Consider the following 26,866-nt stretch of genomic DNA (forward strand, 5'->3'; position numbering starts at 1 on the left):
GTGCAATATCTGCAAGAAGGACCTAAAAATGAATACTGGGTCAATATTGATCCTGAGTTGTCACCTGCGATCCAACCATAAAGATGAGTACATCGAAATGTGTCAGAATCAAAAGATAAAGTATGAGGCAGAAGCTGCTAAGGAGGACAAAATTGAAGAGGCAGAAGATGAATTGGAAACAGTTGGCACTGGTAAGTTAGTTACATAATGGATCTTACAATGCGATGTAGCGAAGTTATACAAATTTTTTTTTTATGTAAACAACGAAATCAGGGGTTAATTCAATGTTAACAAATGTATACAATTTTTTTTAGGTCACAGGAAAAGAAAAAGGGTTCTAAAAGCCAGAAAGAATCTGTGCTATCCAACACAGAGCACCATTCAACTTCGTGGTGACATGGAGCTCATAATTTACCTTGCAACTGACAATCAGCCTTTCTCCATATGTGACTCTATCCCGTTCCAAAGACTGCTTGCCCACTTTGACTCAAGGTTTAAGGTTAAAAGTGGTGCCTGCATGGCTCGCTTCAAGTTGCCTCTCCTCTATAGGAATCTGCAGATGGCCATGAAGAGCATTTTTGACAAGGAGCTTCCTCATTGCGACCGAGTTGCAATCAGCACTGACATCTGGACCTCACGCAACAACGACCCATTCATGGCGGTGACTCTTCATTACATCACCAAAGAGTTTGTTCTACGAAAGGTAACTGTTGGAGTTGTTCCATTCCCAGGTAAGCACACTGGTCAGAACATTGCTACTCAGTTGGACAACTTGGTTAAACGTTTTGAGTCACTCAAAATGGTCAAGAAGCGGGTTGTTGTGTGTGATCAAGCTTCAAATATAAAAGCTGCACTGAGGAAGTCAGAGACTATTGTTGATCTTGAAAGTGGTTCAATCACGTGCATTGACCACAAGCTTCACATGGCCCTGGAAAGGAATGTCAACAAACAGCCTGATATCAAGGCTGCTATCGATGCATGCAGGACAATCTCCGCCCGAGTCCATCACTCTCCTCTTGCTGAAGGGATGTTGAAAAAGAAGTGCCTCGAGATGAATGGTAATATTTTTAACTTTTTAAGTAGATACGAATACGAAGTTTTACAACTTAATGTCAAATTTTTACAAATATTTTTTAATTTCAAACAAAGTTTTCTTTTACGTTTTCATGCGAAGTTTTTTGCGAAATTTTATTTCAGTTTTTGTTTCAGTACCCAACAGAAAGATCACTGCTCCTTGTGCAACCAGATGGAACTCTGTCCAGATGATGCTCCTAGACATCAATCATCTTCAAAGTGTGCTGTGTGCTCTCCGGTTTTCAACTTTTCAGCTCTCCGGGCTGACAAAAAGGAATGGACCACACCCATTCCTTCGGATGAACAATTTGAACTGGTTGCAACCATTCTGCCACTCCTGACCACATGCCGAGTCATCTCTGAGTCAATGTCGAGTGATAAGAAAATTGCAATGGATAGAGCACTGACAGCCATTGTTCATCTTGTGGATAGGTGTGCTTCTCTGAGGGTCAAAGAAATAAGAAAGAACAGTGTCACTGGAGTAGGTCCTTTCATGGTTAATCTCATTGTAGAACTTGAGAAACGATTCCCAAGAGGATGTGACATCATGCCTTATGCTGTAGGCTGCCTGTTGCACCCCTTCCTGAAAGGCCAACAACTGCACGCTTATGGTGTCAGGGATGAGATTTTTGACAAGTTGAAAACCAGTCATCCTACAACAGCAGACTGGATGTCAAACCAGCAAGGTACAATCAATGTCTCAGATGAGATCACCGATGAGTTTCTTAAAGATGATGGTGAGACTGAATTCTGGAAGGCAGCAGCAAAGGTAATAGCTATTAAGTATAATATAAAATAAATTTCTTTAAAACTAGTTAAATATACATCTACTAATCTTAATGCAATCGAACAAACAAAGTCATAAAAATTTTAATTTGAGGATACAATGCCACACGGGGAACAGGGGGGGCGGTTCAAAGTTAAACGAACTTTTTAAAAATTATTTGAATTTAAACAATTTTAGATTAAAGAAAGCGAAGTTATACGAAGTTTACTAAACGTTTAACTTCCTTCCTTTCTTTTAGACTGTGTCCAGCCAATTCAGGCAGACTAATGCTACAGCTGAGGGTCCTCCGATTTTCGTTGAGTGGGCAAAATTCAGAGAAACAACTGTGATAGATTCGAAGGTTAATGTCCTTGACTGGTGGAGGACACATCGCAAAGAGATGCCCATCTTGGCAGGATTTGCACGGGAGTATTATTGCCTGCCAGCCTCAAGTGCCTCAAGTGAGCGGGCCTTTAGTGAAGCTGGACAGGTGGTCCACGAAAAGAGATTCAGGTTGTCTCCAAAAACCACTGAGAAGTTGGTCTTCATCAACGAGAACTTCGATCTGTTAAACTCCTTTGTACCAATTTGGGAAAACCACTCCATGGAAGAGCAAATGGCAGCAAGATCTGCTCCAGACAGAAATCAAAATGATGATGATGATGATGATAAAAAAATGTAAACTCTAGTATTGTTGAACTGGAAAGGTGAGACAGACATCATTAAGGCTCCCAAGGCGAGAAACTTGCACAAAAAAATGAGAATGAAAGACTGGAAGCGAACAACTAAATATTCTTTACTAGCGAAGCATGCTAGGATTATTTTAGATTAGGTAATCGATAATATGCAAATAATTTTTTCACATGTTTAAGAAATTGGATTTAAGAAATTGGATTTATGAAATCTAGTATGATTATTAAATGAAAGTGTTTTAGCATATCTTTTGTATATTCTGTATTTCTGTAAAGTTACTGTAGTGTATACTTCAAATTTTTATTATTAAGAAATAGAAGGGCAGAGATTGCTAGCATATACCAAACCAGTTATCACTTCACTTTACTTTATACCGATGTCTTTGAACCTGAACATAGTTAGCTTCTCATCGATTGAGGTTTTTTCCAAATCTAAGGGATAGAGTAGGAGTCTAGGAGAATAGAAGGGAAGAGCATAACAGTACTAGTACAGCCACATACAAGTTCAGCTTAAATTATGGCTTATCAGTTCACTTCACTTTAAAATTTTTGCTAATAGAGCTTGAAGTTGAAGTCATTAAACTTGAACTTGAAGTCATTGAGCTTAAAACCTGAACGAAGTCACGCGACGTTCGTTTGTTTACTTTTTGTTTACTCAAACGATTTCGAAGACAGTTAAATTTTTGGAAATGAATTTGAAAGCCGTTAGAAATTTTAAATAGTTTTAAAACACGCCATTTTCGAATTTACACAACTTTTTACGATTTTGAAAGCCGCGAAAATATACTTGATTTGAACTAATACGATTATGAAAACCGTCAAATTAAATTTTATACAACTTTTTACGGTTTTCAAAACCGCGAAAATATATTTTATTCGAAGTAATACGATTTTGAAAACTGTTTAAATAAATTTCATACAACTTTTAACGATTTCGAAACACGTTCACACACGACTTTTTGCGACGTCGAAGCTTCGACTTCGAAACACATCGACCTCGATTGTTTTATCTCTATTTAGAACTTCATATCAACATAGGTATTTTTTAAAAAGTAGAATACTTAAGCTTCATTTTTGTATTTTTGTTTTTCGACAGTTAGCACCGCTATTATTAGATTTACAGTTCTAAAAAACTTCGTCGCTGTTCAGATATAAAACTGATATCGAAGGTATGTTGAGCCTTTCTTTAAGTATTAGGCCCAGTTTAAAAACTTTCATTAGTATGCAAAATTAAATTGAAAAATATTACATAATAGCCACCAAAATTTTGGCGCAAAAACAGGTACCAAAGTTTAACACTTTCAGCAATATTACAGGGATGGGGGAGGGGGGAAGACTCATTAAGTTTTTCATAGAAAAATGAAATATAATGAAATATAATATAATTATAACCAATAAAAAAATAAATATCATTATAATAGGTTACTAACTTGAAAAAAAATACGAAGTGTCTTTTTTCAAGTTAAAAATACGAAGTTGCTTAGAGCGCAATATTGTACACGCATGCGCAATTATATTATTATAACAGTGTAATTTATATTTCACAATAAAGCTGGTTAGTTAGGGGGTTAGGGTTAACATCAACAAGATTAAAACTAAAATTAAAAACAAAAAAAAAAACAAAAAAAAAAACAAAAAAAAAATTTAGCGCAGGCGTACAAAGTATTGCGCTCCGAGTTACATATGGCTGCATAGAGCCCATTGCGCTTTAAGTAGCAACCGCCAAAAAAATAACCATATAATTCACCTAATTTGATCATAATAATCCCTGTTTTCACGAGTAATAAAATATTATAACTATTTTAACTATAATAGAATATATTTTGTCATTAGGCAACGCTACAGTATTTGAATAATATCGATCATTTGATAGCTTAATTTTAAATTTAAACTTATTGAAAAAAAATATTTGCACATTGATTATTTTGATGGAATGTTTGCATTACATGCATGCACCATATGATCATTTTAAAAAATAAAATTTTGGCATTCAAATAATGTTCATATTAAGAAGAAAAATCTTATAATTATTTTCAAATGATAGTTACATGCGCTTTTGCCTCCTTATCTAGAAAAACGTGTTTCTGTTCACATTATGAAAAATAAATGATTATTATATAAATAATATATATATTTAATATAATATTTAAAAATTGATGTTAATCTAGAAATATTAATACTTTTGTAATGAGATAAAAAATAAACCATGTTAAATATCATTTTAATATAAAAGAAAAATAATTGTTTTCTGAGATTATTTTATGAATTACAAATTCAAATAAGCTTGCCTAGCCAATCAAAAGCACCTTTTAGCTTGACTCTGTAATTGTTAAGACCAGTTTATAAAAACGAGATTCTTTATTTTTACTTCGCGTTCTAATGGTTATTTATACTTCATGTTCTGTTGCAAAACCCATGATATAGTAAGAGCCCAAGAATCACCTCGTTGATTGGTACTTTTGCAGCTTTAATATCAGTGGCTTTTCGGTCAAAATTAAGCACAAAATTGTGAATCCAAATTTAGATTAAGACATTAAAAACCAGTTTCTCATGATGCTTCACTGCCTGATTCAGTCCCTCTATTACAAGGACTTAAGTCTGTTGAAAATGAAGCTGAATGTAATACTTTTACTGGCCGCAGTGATCAGGATTCTACGGATTTGGACTAATCCTCTGAGTCAGATATTAGACCAGAAACCTTTACCCAAGATGAGCTCAATAACTTGGTTAGAGGTATATCCTTGTCAAAAGGAAAAACCGAGTTTTTAGCATCTAGACATTCTAGCAGAAACACCTAAATATTGCGCATTTTAAATTATTTAATTGTTGAACTATCTACTTTCTGTAAGCGAACAAATAAGTTATAATAATTTTAAAAACTTCATTAAAAAAAAAATAATAATTTTTGGTTTAAAAATTCCTAAGGTAGGTCCAGTAATATTCTGTTATATCATAAACATATTTTAAAACCTTTATATACATATTTTCAAAATATCTTTATTTGTATTAATTTGTAAAAATATTGTAAATCAAATTAACATCGCGGGCAAAACAATACAATAGATTTAAAATATAATGAATACTTTTAAAACAAAAACTGTACTATTTAAAATAGTAAACATTTTCAGAACGGAAAGAAAATACTTCTACATGAATATTTAAAACTTATCTGAATTATGTTGATAAATTGTTTTATTTTTTTACTTTAGACTGTTGTTATAATCTCAAGCATTAATAGAAATTATAGTCAAAACAATTTATCAATATCTAACGAAAAAGAAAAGCTGGTAGTTTTTAATTTTATTGGTGGAACAACTTGCGAATGGTAAATTTCAAGTTCAATTTTCAAATTTATCTTCGAATACAGTAAACGATGGGCTGTAAGTGGACGGTAGAATAATTATTTTATGGATGAAATTAAGCAGGGTTACAATGACTTTAATATTCCTCAACAAACTTTTTCTTTATGCAATACAGAAACTACACCTAAATCTTCTTTTGGCAGGCCTGGTAAATCATTTAAGGAAATTTGTAATTTTGAAATTTGTATCCAGCTTATAACAATGTATGGATGGCAAAATAACTCTTCCAGAATACTTTATGTATTGCCACTGACTATACTGCGAAGTCAAAATGCAAGTATTGGTCAATCACACAGCACGATATTTGATAGAATGCAAGGCAAAAGTTATTAACTCCTTCGAAGATCTTCACACAATGACACTAAGGTCCTGAGTTGGCTTTGATGGATTAACTCGCAAAAGCCTTTAAACTCAAACAACAACAGAAAAAGAAAACAGAATTATTACAGATGAAGCCAGCTTATTCCTCACTTGCTTTTTGCCTCTGCAGATATCTGGATATTGTAATTGTGAAAGGAAGATTATTTGATCCAACCCCTCATCCATCATCCACTTATCTTACAGACCATTGGGATTTTCCTATAAAAAAGAAACATTAGATGTATTAAAGGGAGAACAATTCCTTCGCAACTGGATTTAAAAATTGTTTACTACAAATAATAAAAAATTTACAGTTCTACACAAGAATTAAATAACAATCGTGAATGGGAAAGTTACCACAGCACTATTTACAGCAACAAAATCATCACAATTAGGGCATGGAATTATTACCGTTTTTCATAAATACCGGTAACGGTAAAACCCCGGTTTTTGACATTTTTATTACCGGGTAAACAAAATATCTATAAGGGTGCTTTCATCGAAGTGTGGCAGTATTTTGAAAAAAGTACTGAGAGTAAAGAATAATGTGTCAAACGCTGGTCACAAAACTATTGAAAGAAATGTAAGAGGCTTAAAAATGCATTTAAAGAAAATGCAAAAAAATGATTTTCAAAAGTCAATAAAAAAAATTGGCTTCTGTGAAAAATAGATTTTGCCCTTGCAAAAACGGCTTAATATGTTGAGACCAAGAGAATTGGTTAAATTTCAATTAGCAGGAGAGATGTCACTTTATTGACCGCAGCTAAAGAATTCAAACAAGAAATCAAAGATATATTGCAGTGAAAAAGAAAACTTTTTAGCTGTCGAATTAAACCAAACCGTTTAAAAAGTGAACGCCTTAAGAAAGAACAACGTTAGACAATAAATTATCTTTCCAATAGTAAATATGTTTTTATCAAAATAAAGAGAGATCTATTAAAAGATTACACACAACAGATATCTCAAAACGCTTCCTAGTGATCAAGTAAAAAGTCTCTTATTATTTCAGGGAAAATATATTATCAACTTTATAAAAATAATCAGGAAAATATAAAGAGAATATTTAAGAAACAGTGAACCTTATCAGATAAGGTTGTTTGATAAATAGTATGTAAAAGTATGTTTATGACAAATATTTATAAAATCAATTAATGAGTTCAATTCTTTATTATCATATTCGATTAATTCTTACTGAGAATTTAATTTTACATAGAACACTCGTTATTATAAAAAACTCTCACAAGTTGTCTCTTCTCCGTGTTTGTTTTGTCTTTTAAGTCGTTTCCACTCCTCGCAAAACAGCTTACTTAGTGAGCGAAATTTAGAACCATTTTAATAGGAGAACGTCCAATGATTATTTATCAATACCTATTGAGACAACATTTTAGATAACCCACAACATACGACAGTGCTTTTTGCAAATTAGGAGTTTCTTCACATATTCGGAATGAAGTACTTAAGGTTCATATTTCTGTAAATAAGGACTTTTTACGTCAATTTTGAGCTTTAAACTTGTTATTCGAAGCCTCAGCACATGAAAAATCATAACTATATGATGCATAACTGCCCCTACTGTTTTATATATCTACATTCTCCAAAAAAATTCACTTTTCTTTCAAGCAAATATTTTTTCACACGCTTGTGTTTCCATTCTTATGACCCCTAAAAATGTTTGAGGCCGATTGATCACGAGCGCTTGCTATATCTCTGACGAGCAAATATAAGTGAGTAATTAACTCTTCTAAACATCTTTGTCATAAGAGTTCGAGAATTTAAATGAAATGCCTATGATTTTCCTTTTTATTAACGACTACATTCAAGAACACTTCATTTCACTTAAATTCATAAACAATTCTTTCCTAAAAGTGAATAGCTACAATAAAGTTGAAACGAAAGTTTTTTTCCCATAGGCGTTAAAGTTTGACAATTGAAGGGCACAGGGGAAAAACCAGACATGTCAAAAATTTCGTATATTGAGTTTTTTTTCCTTGGTACGTAGAGCCCGACGCAAAGTTACATCCTATTATATAGTCGAGCCGAAAAACCAGCAAAGTCTCGAGTATTTAGCATTTAAAAATATAGCCATCAGGGTAAAAAACCAGGCCAAAATCTGCAGGGGAAAAAGTTGACATTTCCCCGGTGAGTCATGTGATGTTGATTCACATTACCAGGTCAGCCAATCAGAGTTTAGCTTTGTCATAACAAAGTGCGAGCAAAATGGCGGATTGCTTTGACAGTCCAGGTGACTTAAAAGCCTCGAAAGCGAACAATGGAAGGAAAAAAGGTGCAGCAAAGATTAAACATAAAAAACCACACATCTGGTAGTGTGTGAAAGCCTTTTGCTCGCTCTTCGGCATCACAAAAAACAGTGTAGAAACAGTCCGCAAAGCAATGTCATTAACAGGTAAGTTGGAATTAGAATTAGTGCTTTTAATTTAATTTTGATTGGATTGTTGATTGTGTGGGTTAATTCTTCGCAGGTCATGCACCACAAGATGGAAGAGGAAAGCATAACAACAGGCCACATCATCTTTCCGATGCAGACACAGTCACTATGCAATGGGGGAGTCAAGAAAGTTACCTTCCTGATACCTTGAATGTTGATAAACTGAATTAGATGTTTGTGTAAGTTCACCCTGTAACCAAGGATTGAATGCACGAATACTAATTTTTACTTGCAGCTAAATTTACATATCAAATCCATCACAGCATCTTGTGGATTTGCCTTTATTTTATTTTGTTATTTTATTTATTTATATTATCAGGGCATATTATTAAACAACTATGCTACTAGCCAAAAAATGTAAGCTTTTCTAAAAACTCTCATACTTTGTTTGTATATAAAGCACACTATACACCAAAATATTTGAATTAATTTAATTCTTTTGTTTCTAACTTTGTTTAAAGATTACTTAGAAATAAATGAGATATGATCAATTTTGATTAGATATTTTAAAGACTATTAAATGACACAATAAATGTAACGATTTATAAAAATAAATCTAAGTTGACAATCTGGAATCTTTTAACACTGGTCAGATAACTCAAATTCTTTTTCTCCTACCTCGTTTTGGAAATTCAACACCTTTTTTTCAAAGGTAATGAATCTATAAAACGTTTAAAACTCCGTGAACAACCCTTGTGCATATACATTTATACCCATTGATTTTGTTTTCCACAACATGGCACAATATCAACGTAAAATCATTAAAAATTAAGAGACTTTTTTTTCAATCTTATTAATATATCACACGCGCGTTTCAATTTCTCTCCATTAGGCTAAGCCCTTCAACTCAAGCTAGTCTTTTTTTACAATAGAAGCGATCGATAGTCCTTGACTAATTTTATGCTTTGATGTGATGTTCATTTTTTTTGTCGCAGGTTAGCTATGAATCCTACAGAACAGTTTAATACGAAATTCAAGATTGGATTTGGCTACCCACGGAAGGACACTAGTTCTACATGTGACGAATTCATCGCGAAGTTGCAGCATGTGGATGGTGACATCGCCGACGCCAAGAGCAAAGGCAGAGATGTTTCTGGTCTGAATAGCAAGAAAACTAAACTATTAACGAACCACGAGCTGCATAGACACGCAAGGCCCGTACATTCTATGACAGGAAAGCTGCAGCTTAGGGGAAGGGGCAAGAAAACGTGACAAGTTTGAAGCAATCTGCTTTGACTTTGCCAGAAACCTACCAATGCCAAACAAGTCCATCAATGACGTTTACTAACGCAGGCAGCTCAGCCTGTATACGTTTGTAATCCATGTACTGTCAACTGATGAAGTGTATATGTATACATATGATGCAACAGTAGCAAAAAAGGGTGCTGACGACGTTTGTTTACTTCTTGCTGACTTCATCCGCAGCCACATTTCTGAAGCCGTGGACGAAATTAGTTTCTTCTGCGATGGGTACAGTGGACAAAATAAAAACTATACAGTGATAAGGTTCTTATACAATAACGTACATGAGCGCAAGAGATTCAAGTTAGTGAAAATCACCTTTCCGATAAGAGGCCTCTCCTACATGGAGAACGAGAGACTTTAGCAACGTCAATACGGCAAGTAATATAGACTAGCCAGAGGACTGGTTAGCAGAATTTATAACTGCCCGAGCATGTCCAACACCTTTCACGGTCATCAGGGCAACAAAAGACATGTTTTTTGCCTACACAAAGTAATGAAGACCTTCCTTCAAAGCCGCATGCTCTTTAAAAACACGCCCAGTCAGGGAAGTCCACATTTTGGACTCCCGGCCATTGCTTGCTCTCTAGAGGGATTCTTTGAATGGTGCGTTTGTATCTGCTGTACTAAAACAAACAGGGACTCAGCGTGGGAAGAAGCAACCACAGATGTCTGTACTTACCAAGTTGTATGAAAATGGTCCCCTGCCCATCAGTTCAGAAAAGTATAAAGAACTTCAAGTATTGAAAAGGTTTTGCTGTCCTACAAATCATCAGTTCTTCGATGAGCTTCCTCATAGTCGATCAGACATTGATAGAACTAACCCAGGGCCATGAACTTAATGACTCGTCGGAGAATGAGGAATGAATTGGTAATGTTGAATCCCTTGTTTCATTAAAACGTTGCAACTGTGGCTTGTGCAACTTTGTTCTTGTGTGCTGTTTGTTTATGTTTTGTAGTTGTCATAAAATTGAGCTTTCTGTATATCACAAAAAATTTCTCGCTTTGGTTGCTTTTTATGGAATTTTATTTATTTACCAAGATTGATTTATATGGCTTCTAAGTTCTTATCTCATTGTTTAAGCATCCCATAGCATTACTTTCAGGGGAAAAAACAGACATGTCACAAAACCATCTCTTATGTGATTTTTTTAGTTTAAATCCCATCGGTCATTAAAAAAACATACAAACTTTATCATTTATAGCAATAAAATTGGTTCGCCTTGCTGTATGCTGAATCTCCACTTTGTATTCTGTAGCTTAGGTTTTCTAAAAACTTGAAAAATGTTACTTGTCTGCTTTTCCCGTGCCCTTCAAAAAGAATGGATTTTTTCAAAACGTGCAATTTACTTGCGGTGAGTGCGTGCTATCGTGAAAGCAAAAACACGTGAGGATTTCTACTTATTTGAGATATGTGTGTATTTATTATAAAATTTTACTTAAATAGCTTATATTACTAGCCTAGATAGTTCAGTTAGCACTCGTACCGGAAGTTTTTTACTAGGTGAACAAAGTTATGTTTTCCAAAAACATAACTTTGTTCACCTAGTAAAAAACAGGTAGAAAACAAGAAAGTCGCGGAACTCTCACTGACTCTCCAGAAAGAAGCGCTATTACTTCATGATGCAACAAAAATTAAAAAGGCAAAAAAATGAAAAACTTCTTTAAAATCTCTGACTTGAATAGAATCAGCAACCTTTAACATTCTTATATTCTCTTTTTTTTCTTTGAATTAGAGTTCAGATTTGATGTTGAAGGTAGTCCTTTTCTGATTAACCTTTACTCTTGCAAATTCAATGATTCGGCAATCGAGATTTTGAGGGACTTTAATCACTTTTTTTTTTTTTAATCGTTTGATTAATCTTTTCTATACAAAATCCACACTTGGACTACTGAAACATTAACAGAATGCCAGATTAGCCGATGATATCACTTTTTTGAACGAACAGGAATACGATAGTCACTCAATAGTCCATCTAAAAGATCGACATCTCCCATACATTTGATGTAAATGACGGTTGCAGAGGGACAATCATTCGGAATCTCTTTTTTTTTTTTCTTTATCCCAGCTTTTTACTTGAGTTATTAGAACTACTGATTCATAGGTAGTGAGGATATTAACAGATCTATTACCAAACCAATTAATTGCATGAAGCTCAACCCCATCATATTGGCAAGTTTTTATTTCAACTGAGCCTCTTCCTTATTTTTCATTTCTTTGTCAGTTGAAACTTTGCAGCCACTAATCCTGTCAGGGTGCACAGTCCCTAATAAAGAAATTCCTTGGTTTAATTATGTAGATGTTAATCCAACACATGTGCACCAATTACCTATAAATAATTTATGCCCATTGAGTCTTGGAATATTTTGTAGTAATGCCATAACAATATTTTGCTGAGGTCTTAAGATCAGATTGACCCGTGCTTGCAAAAATGGAGTCTGTATGGATTTGTCAGGAGATAAAGCTAGTAGCCCCACTTTTGAGGCATTTTAAGATTATAATGGTTTAATCTAGATCTCCCTTTAAAAGCTACAACTTGTTCATCAATGAGTAACATTTCAGTTGGAACAAATAATATAAAACGTTCTTATAAAGCATCATCTAAAGGACGAATTTCAAAAAGTTTGTCTGGACAGTTTTCTGACATATTCAAATTATTATTGCAATGCAAAAACCTCTTGATACGCTCGAATCGTCGAATGTTCATAACATTAGCTATACGCTCGTATCAAAGAAATATGTCCCAATAATCGCTTGTTCCAGGCATTTTTACTATTGACATTTAAAAAAGTATACCAATAAATATTTTCAGCTCTTCTGATGAAATATTATGAGGTTTACTGGTGTCAAACGGAGCTACGTTTATGTTACTTTTTTCTACGATGCGGGTGATGAGATCGTAGCTTATAATATCTCAAAAGTATTCTATTGACTGCTGCAAAGGCAATATTCCAAGAGGTGGAATCCTAATTAAAGGAACTTTTTTGAGAGAAATACTATAACGTTCTTTTGTTTTCCATTCCAATAGTTTAGAGTTTTTTGGTTTAATTTGGTTTCAATAGCACTGATTTTTTGTATTGGAGCAACATCTGCTATTGAAAAAAGTCGGTCATTATTTTCCAAAAAAGACTCATTCAACTTTGCTTCTAGTTCCAAATCAGCATCCAACTCTATTTCTAATTCCGAATCAGTAAGATTTATCACTTTCCGAAGATAAATCAATTTCCTCTGATACTGCAGAATTCAAAATTGGTTTAGGAAGAACTGATTTTGGTTTTTGACCATAAAATTTACAAAAATCCATGAATGTCAATAAAAAATATCTAAAATAAATAAAAACAACATATTTTTTGAAAAAATCTATTGGTGACTTGTATATGCGTTAATATTATAATAGTTCAAATGAATTATAAAGGGTGGTTAAGTTTAAAGGCCGCTGTTTAATTTGAATAAAACACAAATTATTAAGGAATTTATTGTAACATCTTTTTATTATGATAATATGGTATGATTCAATTATGTATGGAATAAAATATCGGCCAAATGGGCGCCGCGACCTCGGCGACACACCTCCATCCGATGGTGCAAATTTTCGATGACGCTGAGGCATAATTGAGGTTCTATGCCGTTAATGTGTCGAATTATCTCATCCTTTAGCTCTTGAATTGTTGCTGGCTTATCAACGTACACCTTTTCTTTTAAATACCCCCAAAGAAAGAAGTCCAACGGTGTCAAATCACATGATCTTGGCGGCCAATTGACATCGCCACCATGTGAAATAAAACGGCCATTGAATTTTTCGCGCAAAAGAGTCTTTGTTTCGTTAGCTGTGTGGCAAGTGGCACCGTCCTGTTGAAACCGCATATCCTCCACATCCATATGGTCCAATTCGGGCCATAAAAAGTTCGTTATCATCTCACGATAGCGAACACCATTCACAGTAACTGCCAGACTGGCATCATTTTTGAAAAAATATGGTCCGATGATGCCGCCAGCCCATAAACCACACCAAACAGTCACTCTTTGTGGGTGCATTGGTTTTTCGACAATCACTCTCGGATTAACATTCGCCCAAATGCGGCAATTCTGCTTGTTGACGAAGCCACTAAGGTGAAAATGGGCCTCATCACTGAAGATGATTTTCGTGGGAAATTGATCGTCGATGGTTGCCTTTTCTTGCCACCATTCTGACCATTGACGACGTTTGAGATGGTCAGTGGGCTTTAGTTCTTGGGTCAACTGCACCTTGTAAGCGTGTAAATGCAAGTCTTTATGCATAATGTTCATCATCGACGAGCGTGAGAGGTGCAATTGTTGGCTACGACGACGAGTTGATGTGGACGGCTCTTCAGCCACACTGTCGCGAACAGTAGCGATATTTTTGGCAGTACGAGCTGTACGAGCATGCGCTGGTCTTTTCACATCTCCTACAGACCCGGTTTGCTCAAATTGATGCACGATTTTTCCGATTGTACGCATATTCGGACGATTAAATTGACCGAAAAACTCACGAAGTGCACGATATGCATTTTGATTTGAACGCCCATTTTCATAATAGGCCTGAATAACTTTAACGCGTTGCTCAATTGTGTAACTTTCCATGGTTCAAATTGAGTCAGTCTGAAATTGAGAAATGACACATTAAATACAGAAAAATAATTTACGTTTATGTTTGGTTCACATACAACATCGGCTCTTAAAATTTAACCACCCTTTATATTTGGCAAGGATTTTTTATTTGTATGTTACGTGTGTGTGTGTGTGTATATATATATATATATATATATATATACACACACACACATATATATATATACATATTTTAAAAAAATAAGATTTAAAAATTTTTAGACATTCGAATTTTGGGGATCTTTGGGGCCCAGGCCATGGCCTAGTCTGGCCTATTGGTAATTTTATTTATGGTTTTATTTGGTATTAGACTATTGATGGATTCAACTCTGTATGTATATTTATCAAATGTGTACACACACACACACACACACACAAACAAATTCGATAATTTTATCAAATCAAAAAAATAATTAGGTGCTCGTTTACCCCAAATCGTGGGGCAAATGCGCACCCGTATATTTTTTTAACATAATTTCTTTGCTTTATATTTTTTCTTAAATCCAACATACCTCTAAGAAAGATATAATGTAGTACTAAAAAAAACCTATCTCACTTTTTAAAATTATTTACAAGCTTTTTTTTTATTTTGAAAAAACCTATAAAAAAGGTGCTTAATTACCCCACGCTACGGTAGTTTTAGTAAGGAATTGCTGGGAACATTATATGAAACGATAAAAAATTTAAAACAGGATCTTATTTCTTTAAACAAATATATTTCGTACATAAATTTACATTTTTTGTAACTTCTTTGGGGTTTCTTTAACCTCTTCCCGTTTTAGCTGTAATTTCCAATACATAACAGGAGGTGTATACAACTTCAACATGGAGTTTGGAGCAGCAACTCTATTGGCTTAAGGGTTATGATTAAATGGATCAGCCATGTTTGCTACTGTATGAGTAATATCATTAACAAACATAATGTTTGGTGCACCAAATAAATTAAGTTTCTCAAACACTTGATTTTTTTTAGACTTGAAAGGTAGACGAATAGTGAATTTAAAATCGAACAGTGGTTGGCATCTCATCCATACCATTACAGGAGGGATCAACACAGAGATATAATCTTTTGATGGTTTTATTCTCTTGAAATTTTTGATAGTAAGCATTAATACCAGTGCATAGTGGGCCAGTGACTGGACAAAAGCATAAAAAACAAAGTTAGAGCTTTAATGTCATAATGGTTTAAAACAGCTATATAGATACTATAAAACATTATATAACCGTTTATATACACTTAAAATTTTAATGAATATAACGAATGATGTGGTTGAAGTAGACGCGAATGTAAATTAGAAAAAAATTATTAAGAGAAAAATTTTATTTAAAAATTCGATGGAAATAAATAACATTAACATAAAATATTGCGCTTTTTAAAATATTATTTTATCATTTGACATATTATCTGGATTTTAAAAGTTGTTTGACTAAAATTGGTATGTAATTAACATATTTGCAGCAACTTAAAACAAGCTTATTATTATTTTATATTTTATTGTATGACTTTTGCTTTTATTTGAGAAAGTTTTTTTTTTTTTATTGCTATATCTACCTTTTTATACTTAGATATTTTGAAGCTTATATATGTTTTATTTAACAATTTCATAAATATGGCTGCCACTTGGCACCACTTTGTTTTCGTTCACATTTGAACATATCTAACCTAACAAAAAATCTGTAATTGCGCTCAAAAACTTTTATTTGCACAAAAATTTAAAAAACGTAGAAAACATATAGTACGATCTTACTCATCATGACATCCGTCATCAACATTCTACTGCCGAATTGTGCGGTTTAGGTTTTTAAGGAGACAAATAATGTAATGAATGAAGAGGATCAATTTCTTAGAAATGCTATCGGAAACTTAACTACAACTGCTGTGCCTAAGTATGAAAAACTTAACTGTTCTTTACATAGTTAATGTTAATATGATAGGTAAAAAAGTTGCCACTGCATTATCTACAGTTACTAATTCATGTCAGTGCTGCTTAGTTTGTGGTTGAATACCAAGTCAAATGAACCAACTTAAAATTGTTTGCAATTTTCCATTAACTCCAAATGGATTGGAGTAAGGCTTGTCAACACTTCTTGCATGGATTTGTAGTATGAAGTGTTTGTTGAAAGTCGGTTACAAAGCTGAAGTGAAGAAATGGGCATGAAGGTCAGATGCAGGCAAAGAAAAAGTTTAAGCTAAAAAGATTTTGATTTAATCTCGGTTCAGAAATAAAGTTGGGCTGGTGATTCAAATCTCTAGGTCTGGTGGTTCTGGTTCATCAAATAATGGCAATACTGACCGACGTTTCTTCAGAAATGCTGAACAAACAGCAGCAATTATCAATGCTGATGTGCATTTCATTAAAAGAATATATGTTGTGCTGTGTACTTTGTCATCTGGTTTTGTGATTGATGTCGATAAATTTAAAGACTATTGCTTAGAAACAGCACAGCTTTATATACAACTTTATCCCTGGTACTACATGCCATTGAGCTTGCACAAAATCTTGATACATGGGTGGCAGGTTGTTGGTGAGATGGTGTTGCCTATTTGGATGACGAGTTAAGAGGCCTTAATAGCACGAAATAAAGACTTCTAAAAATTCCATGAATTTTTTTCAAGGAAGTGTTCGCATTTAAAGACAAACAAAGACCTTTTGCGGCATTTTATGTGCTCATCCGATTTAGTAATCAGTACTTTACGAACACCTAAGCATCCTAAAAAAGAAAATTTCCCAGATGGTGTTATGCAAACTCTTAAATGAAAGCCATTCTTTTATTTTGTAAATTCTCCTGAATTATACTGTACATAATTATCTTGTATTTTTAAATATAGACCTATCACTTCTTAAGCTTGTACTACTTGTAGCCAGGCCTACTGAGAGGGGGGTACAGGCGGTGCATTGCTCCAGGGCCCACTGAACGATTGGGGCCCATTAACCTAAGCTTTTTTTTTAAATAATTACAATAATAATTACAAAAAATTAAAAAATGTGTTTTGATATTATCAAAACACATCAATTGCTCATTAAAATGTCACATACAAGGTGGTCAGATCGTGTTGAAAGTGTCAAACCTTTTGCAGCACAACTATCTAGGATTAAATTGTCATTGGAAGAGCTTTTAGAATAAAATTTGACTTCTAAAACAAGAACTAAAGTAGAAGGTGCCCTATATTATATTAATTCATTTTCCTGCATAATAATGTCATCAATATGGTACAAAATTCTTGTTCCGATTGATTTTTGCAACAAAGTTATTCAAGCAAGAAATACAACATTAGATGTGGAAGTGGACAACATAAACCACTTACTGAGACAACTTCTTGAGCTTCGGAATAAATGGAAAGATATCTGGTCAGAATCAAAGAATTTTTCAATGTGTTTGGATATAGAAGTCAAACTATCAAGAGGACGTGTTGGTGCAAATCGCAAAAGAGCCAGAGTTGGTGGCGAGCCAGAGGATCAAGGGTTTACAGATTTAAATGAAGATGAGACCATGGAGGAATCATGCTTTAGAAGATTTGTTTTCTATGTGGTATTAGATAGTGTTATTGGTGGCCTTACTGTAAGATTTAAAGCAGCATAGAGCATTTCAGATAAGTTTAGCTTCATGTGGAATTATCTCCATATTGATTTGGATACATTGGAAATGAAAGCAAAATTATTAAATGAAGAATATTCAGCAGATGTTAGCGAAGATATTGTAATGGAAATAAAACAGTTAAAATCTATACATTATGCAAATTTTGGATCGAATCAGTTAAGCCTCTTTGAACTCCTAAATTCGATTAGTCGAACTAATTTACATCGCCTATTTCCAAATATTTGTGTATGCTTGAGAATATTCTTAATAATTCCTGCTCCAGTTGCATCCGCCGAACGCTCATTCAGCAAACTTAAACTGGGGCCAATGCTATAAACATAAAAAACGAAGTTTTTTCCGTAAAACACGAAGTTTTTACCGTAAAAAGCGAAGAGAAAAAAAGTCCATTGCTATAAACATTCAAAAAATTCCGTTTTTAAGATAAAAACTTCGTTTTTAAATCCAATGCTATAAACGAACAAGGGAATCGCCTTTTCAGATAAAAAATGCGTTTTTTCGAAAAAAAACTTCAGATAGATGTTTTATCTCAATTTTAGATATTTTCTTCGTGATTTTTGGCGGCAATTGCTGGAACAACGTTAGCGCTTCAAAATCATTGAACATTCTTTGTTTGTGTTTTTATGTAGATATTTTATAGATTAAACTGAAAAGGATTTTGGTTACTCCATAATAAACTAATTACTTAAAATCTGCATTTAATCGATATTCAGTTCCTTGTTGTTTTTCCTTGTTAGGTTTTCGATAGTAATTTTGGTTAAAGAAATTTTTCATGTTTGACTAAAGAAAAGTATAAATAGTCAACAAATATGCCATATAATACACAAATACACAACAAAATAATACACAAATACACAACAAAATAAAATGCTGTCTAAAGAACTTAAAATGATACTAGCAATAAAGATTAGAGAAAACAAAGAGGTTCTTCTTGGGAAGCTTGGTATGTTTTAATTAGCAAACTATTTAAATAAAAATATGTATAATTGCATTATATTTTATATATATAATATATATATATATATATATATATATATATATATATATATATATATATATATATATATATATATATATATATATATAGGTAAGCTTTTTTAGGTATGATTCCTATTATAAAATAATATATTATTATAGAATATTTAGTATTTTACTATATAAGACTATATTATACTATATATTGATTATTTATTTCATCTACTTTTAGGTCCATCTATTACTATGAGGCATAGAAATAGAATTTGGGAAGACATAATGTCACATTTAAATAGTTTAGGGGCAAAAATTGAAGATATCAATCAGCTACGTAGTAGAGAGTGGGATTATTTGCAAAGAGCTACAATGCAAAATTTTGCTAAGAGTCTAAAAACAGGTATAGTTTTGTTATATATATATATATATTTATATATGTCTGTGTGTGTATATGTATATATATATATATATATATATAATTAAGTATATATATATATATATATATATAATTTTTTTTTTTTAAGGTGCTGCAGGGAGACAACTAACAGAATTAGATAATGTTGTTTTAGACATTATTGACAGGAAGTCAATAAATGTATCTGGAATCGATGTTCCTGATTTTAATATCTCTTTTTTTACAACAGATGATGCATTGTCATCCACTCCCAACCAACTTTCCACTCCCACTGCCACCCTTTCTTCATCAAGTAAAGAAGTAAACTTTACTTTGAAACAATCTTCTGATACAGCTTCTTTTATTTCGTCTATATCTGGTATATTTTTCTTTGTTGGTTAAGACTAGTTGTGTTATAAAATACATATATATATATATATATATATATATATATATATATATATATATATATATATATATATATATATATTCTATAGTTTATAGAGTTAATTGATTGTTTATATTAGATGCAAGATTTGATTGTATGTCCTCCCCTAATTTAGACAATACCACTCTTGTTAGTGACAGTTGTCAGATACTTCAAGGTAATGCAATTTATAAATTAATTTTTTTTAAATCTCAGTTGTTTAATTTAGTTAATTGTAGGTTTTAGACTTATAATTATATAACAGACAACATCAATTTGTGCTTAATTTTTACACAACTAGTATTTCCAAAACCATTAAAAACTTCTTATTTTTAAAAGGAATCTAAACCACCTTTCTTATTATTTTAGTTAACTGATCTTGTTTTGACACCTAGAATTAAATTTTAGATTCAATTCAAAATAAACCATCAAGGGGGGGGGGGGGGGGGCATTAAAAAAATTAAAAAGAAAACAAGCTAGAGAAAGTCTCCTGGTAGATGGAAGTTTTAAAAAATTGAAAGTAAGTGTTTTACGGTTAGAAAAAGAAAGATTAAAAAAAGAACAAGAATTAAGAGTAAAACTTCTGAAATTAGACGTTGCTCTCAGACAACAGCAAATTCGAAAAGAAAAGGCTTTAACAATATATTACACAACAGCAACAAAGCTAATGAATGAGAAATTGCAACCTTCAAACCAGCAACATTTTGTAAATACAGAAACGGTATTTTAAAATTAATTTGTAATAATATTTAGTATGACTTTGTCATTAACAAATTTTTTGTATTTAGTATAACTTGTAGCTTGTATTTAGTATAACTTTATCATTAACAAATTTTTTTTGTTTTAGGAGGAAATTCTTGAGCATTAAGAGAAGAGCTACATCATAATTTTATGTTAAATTTCGAAAAATGTTGTATAACTATATTTAAACATTCACCTTGAAGGTATTTAACTGTAAAGCCATGACCAATTACATTTTTTAGTAACAATAAAAATATAACTTCAACCTGAAATTGTTCTTGTTATTTCATTTTTTTTATCACCATTACCTTACAGTAATAAGTTCTGTAAAACTTCACACAAACATTAAGACCAATGCTGTTGCGATGTGAAATAGATATCACAACTATATATAACTATATATAAGGTATTGCATTGGCTAGTGGTTGATTTTAAAATTTAAACAAAACAATATCTTTCATATTTTAAATTTATTTTGTAATCTAGTTTAATATTAATACGATCATATCTTAATTTTATGCTATTAAGCATTTTTTACCTTTTTAAAATACTCTTAATAAGAATTGCTCCTAACAACAAAAGCTAACAAATCTCCTAATTTTTTTTAAGCGTGTTCTATAAAAAAACAAAATACACATACTATATAAAAACAGATATAAACATATATTTTTATGGTCTAATATTTTATAAAAATTTCTTGCATTTATTAAAAAGTCATTGTGTGAATTTTTTTCCAATTTTAATTCAACTAATTTAGGCACAAATCTATGATCCATGTCCAAACTATTTTGATAGATCCTATGCTCTAGAGCAAATTGTATATGAATTTTTAAACAATACTTTTAAGTAAAGTAGTTAAGTAGCTGTAATCGTCTATTCAAAGCTCCATCATTCTGATTTTCTTGAGCTAGATTTTCATCAGCTTGTTCTTCTTCGCGTTCTTCAAAGTCATTACCGTTGTCTCCATGTTGTATACACAAGTTATGGATAACAAATCCACACATGATAAGCTTAGAGGCATCTTCGACCTTATGCAAACGAATTCCAGTTTTCAAAGCATAAAACCTGTTTTTGACAATGCCAAAACATCGCTCAATTATGTTTCTAGTTTTTCTCTGTGCTTTGTTGAAACGTTTTTGAGCTCCGTCTGGATCACCAGGAAAAGGTGGAATTAACCATTCTCGACATGGGTACGCAGAGTCAGCCAAAATTACAGCTCCATTAAATGGAAGCTCTCCAATTTCAAACTTGTTCCATAGGTTACAATTTCTTAGAACCTAATAGTAGTAAAATCACAATATTTAAATTTACTGTAAGTTACATTATAATACATTATATTAGTTAGTCTAAGTTACATTTTAATTAGCAATCATAATAGTTCAAATAGTATGTTCAATATGAACATACCGAAGAATGTCACGTACTAGTTGAATACCCAGCATTAGTGAACTAACAGTTGTAAAATATAACTTAGTGACAGGCTTACATGTGCATCATGCCACCTTCCTGGACTGTTGGTCGATGCATAAAATATGGACGTGTCGGGTCCACATACTGCCATTGCATTTATGCTATGGACATGATGGCGATTGATTAGAGAATTTTCATCTGCTTGAGGAGGGTTAGAAAGGAGTATATGAGACCCATCCAGAACACCACATACGCACGGAAAACCTCCGATTTCCATAAACTTTTGTGGAAGAGTGGAGCAATCATTCGGCCATTTTATGATCTCTTGTCGAATCTAATCTTATAAGATAACAATTTTTCTCTTTACTAAACTTAGTTTTTAATTTTCACACTAAAATAAAAATAATAAGCAACTTTATATGACATTGTAAAACTTTCAATAGTTTTATTAACTTAATACACTAACATTGAAAATAGCTTCTCCTACACTGTGTATAATACGATAAATTGTGTTGGTAGAGATTCCATGACAGTCTCTGAGAACATGAAAAAAAACATTTGTGCCAATAAAATGAAGAAATACCATTATCTGGAAACGTACTGAAATGCTTTTATTTCGCTTAGTATAATGTTGCAAATCATCTTTAAGCCTAGTTTCTAAAAAATCTAATACAGCTCTTGGTACTCGATACTGTTCTCGAAAAACGTTGTCAGAAACATCTTCGTTAAAAAAGCGACCATTAAACTAAAATGAAATTGCAAAAACAAAACAAAAATATAATTTCTGCGCATATTTAGTATGATTTCTGATTTTGTTTGATAAAAAATCATTAAAAAAAAACATCAAAATTTATTAATTTTAAGTAATGTTTTAAACACCAACCTCTCGAGGCAATCGGTGGCGAAGCTCATTTTCTGCAACTTCGAAATCTAAGTCTTCATCCGAAAAAATTAAATCCATGTTCCTATTTTAATTTTACACAGTTTTTTAAACACCAAATAATAGAATGTAAAAATATTTATAAAAATAGAATAGACAGCACAGCCTACTTTATAACAAATAAAATTTGTTAAGTAGGCCTACTTAATAAAAATAAAAAAAAAAATTGTTGTTATCAATGACGTAAACGGATAAAAAAAATTCGTGAATTTTAATGACGTATACGTTTTATGCTTTATAGCAATGGCCGAAAAAAATACAAACAGCGATAAATTCCTCGAGATTACGAACTTTTTTTCGTACGTGAAAAATTGCGTTTTTACGAAAGATTTTTTTTCTCGAAAAAAACTTCGAATTGTTTATAGCATTGGCCCCTGATTAAAAACTTTTTAAAAAGTACAATGCTACAAGGACAGTTAGTGGATTTGGCAATGTTGAGTCTCGAATCTTCAAATCTAGGTCAATTGATTTTGACAAAGTTATTCGAAATTCCGCTTTAAAAAAAGCAAGAAAAGCACGTTTGTTTTGTAAATGAACTATTCTTGGAGTAAACTATTTGTTAAAATTCTGTTTTTATTAGTACTTGTATATTTGTTGAGATTGATTATTGTATTATTGAACATGGTTGAAACGTAACAAATAGTCTGAATTTTTATTTCAGAAATATCCTTTAATCCAATAATGAAAGAAAAACTATTTACATAAAAAAAAAAAAAAAAAATTCAAAACGCTTAATAATTATTCTTTAAATTAATATTCTTTAGTAAATGAAATAATTGTAACTAGAAATAAAACTGTAATACAAGATTGCATCCTCATTGTGAACAATTGCCGATTTCAAAAACCAATGTGGAATTAAACCTCAATTATTTCAGCAAAAGCATACAGTAACAGTTTAAAATATTAGAATTATGGGTTAAGGGCCCAAAAATATCTCTTGCACCGTCTAAAATTATGGCTCTCGGCGGGCCTGCTTGTAGCATACATTGTCAAAGATTTTCGGTGATTTTGAATGCATGGGTACAAAAATACCCATTCAAATTTGAAAAATTCTGCAGACGCTTGTAAAATCTGCTAATTGAAAGAACTAATTAACTAAACTAGAATATAATTTTTTTTTTATAGGAAACCAAGTTTATCTAGCAACGTTTAATAACGCAAATTAATCATATTAATAGCAAGTGTAATAAGACTAATTAATCATATTAAACTGAAAGAAGTTTTGCTTTCCGCGAGCGAGGATTTAAGGGAGAATTTCATAATAAATTACGCGCTAGATAGAGTACATAACACAAATAAAACATATACAATAATAAAATTTAGCTGTTGTTAAGCAAAATTAGGTGTCCATAGCAACTACACAAAAAATATATTTACTTTTTTAAAAAGCATGACCCTATATTGGTACTTATGTAAAATTCGGTGAACAAAAGCACTTGTAAAAATATCTTAAAAAAAAAATGTTTTTGCAACCCCAAAATTAGGTATAAATGGCAGCGAATTAAAGAAATAACAACTTAATAAGAAGCGCAGACACCATTTTATTACTCATCCTGATTTTAGTCAATATAGACCTAATGTTAAGTTAGTAAAGAATTTTGTCCAGTAAAAGTGAATTCTGGTCCACTGTGCAGTGGCAGGATTCTTGTCAACATACAGTATCTGATTATCTTGAATATTTTTTAATAAATAACTCTCCCAATTACTCAAATCATTAGGTAAAAACTGTATATCAAAATAGTTGACAAACATAGAGGGTGTAACAGGATCAATAAGAGCCATTATACATTTTTTTTATCTTTCCAATTTATCGGTATTGCCTTTGTGATAATATTATTCAGCTATACAAGGATAGGTCATAAACTTAACTCTTCCCTGATTATAACTTTAACGAGCAATAACCACCTATCTCTAAAACCGACTGGACAAGCATATATACAGGACCATATATCATTATGGAACTTAGGGTCCCATCGGAACTTATCTATAATTTTGCGGTAATTCTCAATACAAAATGATTCACCATCACCTGCTTTATCACAATCAACGGTCCATAATGGAAGAGTAACCACAGAGGGCATTAATAGATGTTTATTTCTTTGAGCCAACCAGCGTCATTTGTCCACGTATCACAAACCATTTTTTTGTCGGGATCAAAACTTTTCTCTTTAAATCTAAAATCTCTAATAGACACCTTGGACGGATATACAGTAGTGTGAATAAGCTTTAGCCCACTTATTAAAACTCATGTTTTTTTAACATAATTTGAATAATAGCTTCTGGTTATTTTTTTACATAAAATAATGTCTAATTTCAAACAATAAACACTATAGTAACAAACAAAAGCAATATTTATCAAACTTTTACATAGATTTTTGTATTTGGATATCTAACGTGTTTATTTTTATTGTATGCTGATCTGAACCCAATTCGTATCAGCTCGTTTGATTTCAGTTTGCTCTTGCATTTTTTTTTTATTTACTGCTATGAAGGCTTCATATTAGATGAAAGTACAGTTTACAAAGATATTTCATAGAAACTGTGCGTTTAATATTATTTTTTGTTTTTCAATCAGCAAAACTTATTCTAATTTAAACTTTCTAATTTAAGTTTTCTTTTTTATTTCTTTTGTATTATGTTGTTATTTAAGTAATAAAATTCCACTACTGTAACGTAAAAAAAAAATTATAGTGCTTATTGAAGAAAGCTATTCTCAAAGACAAGTTGTCCAAAAAACAAAATATTCAAGGACAACCATTAGAGAAATTATAAAAAAATTTAAAAACACGGGATCTCTTGAGGGTAAAATTCGAAGTGGAAGACCTCCAAGACATTTAAAAAATGTGTCTCTGCGAAATCGGAAAAAAACCTCCAGTGAACTAGCCCAAGACATTCAGGCTGCAAATGGGGCAAATGTTTCCTCATCTTACATTCGACGACATTTGCTAAAAGCTGGGTTAAGAGGGTGTGTTGCAGTTCGAAAGCCTTTATTACGTCGTGACAATAAAGAAAAAAGACTTAAATATGCAAAACAGCATAATAATTGGACGCAAGGAATGTAGGACCGTGTACTATACACAAATGAATCAATATTTGAATTGTTCGGTAGCAGAAGACGACAGCATGTAAGAAGGGTAGGAGAGGCGTATCACTCTGATTGTCTACATCCAACAATCGAGTATTGTTGTCAATCGACAGTTTATTAAACCTTCGAAAGTATTTCCTAAACATTTTCTACAAGAAATTTTTCTTTTTAATCCAATGTTTTTTCTTTTTAATCCAATGTTTTTTCTTTTTATAACTAAATCTTTATTTGCATTAGACATACCTAATCTCTGGTTTCTTCTTGGTCTTGTTTCTTCTTGGTCTGGTTTCTTCTTGGTTATTTTATTTTATAGTTTTGAATTATCTCGAAATGCAATTTAACTAACCAATCAGAATATTTTCTACCTATCACGGTTGAGTTATTTTATCCAATCATGCGTGTAATTAATTATTCATGCGCATCAATTATTCATATCTATTCATCTCTATGGAAACCCCGCGCAAACGCCGCTTAGTATTACTGCGGCGTTTTAAATTTTGTGCACTTGTGCTTTAGCTTTTTAAGTGTTAGTATGTCTCGAGTAAATATTCGTGGTCGTCATTGGCTTGCAACGTTTAACAATCCTAATGTTTTACCCAATTTGTTGGTTGAGTTTTTTAGTTCAAGTGGATTTAATTATATATTTCAGTTGGAAAGGGGAGATCAAGGAACGGAGCATTATCAAATTTATATTCGTACACCTATTTTTTTTTAATCGTTTATTGGAT

The 26,866-nt window shown here is 32.2% G+C and overlaps 2 pseudogenes across 1 annotated transcript; both read left to right on the forward strand.

Annotated features, from left to right (window-relative positions):
- The first annotated feature begins 9,642 nt into the window (after positions 1–9,642).
- Positions 9,643–10,809, forward strand: LOC149876477 (uncharacterized; annotated as a pseudogene).
- Positions 10,810–18,922: 8,113 nt separating this feature from the next.
- LOC149876478 (uncharacterized) lies at positions 18,923–20,975 on the forward strand (annotated as a pseudogene). The gene is made up of 6 exons (XR_016448696.1): positions 18,923–19,112; positions 19,377–19,541; positions 19,666–19,914; positions 20,063–20,140; positions 20,371–20,683; positions 20,810–20,975. The product of XR_016448696.1 is annotated as an uncharacterized LOC149876478 (transcript).
- The last annotated feature ends 5,891 nt before the right edge of the window (positions 20,976–26,866 follow it).

Source organism: Hydra viridissima, unplaced genomic scaffold, assembly GCF_058129835.1.
Source record: "Hydra viridissima isolate aposymbiotic clone 2 unplaced genomic scaffold, HvirCarnegie_v1 scaffold_20, whole genome shotgun sequence".
NCBI lineage: Eukaryota > Metazoa > Cnidaria > Hydrozoa > Anthoathecata > Hydridae > Hydra > Hydra viridissima.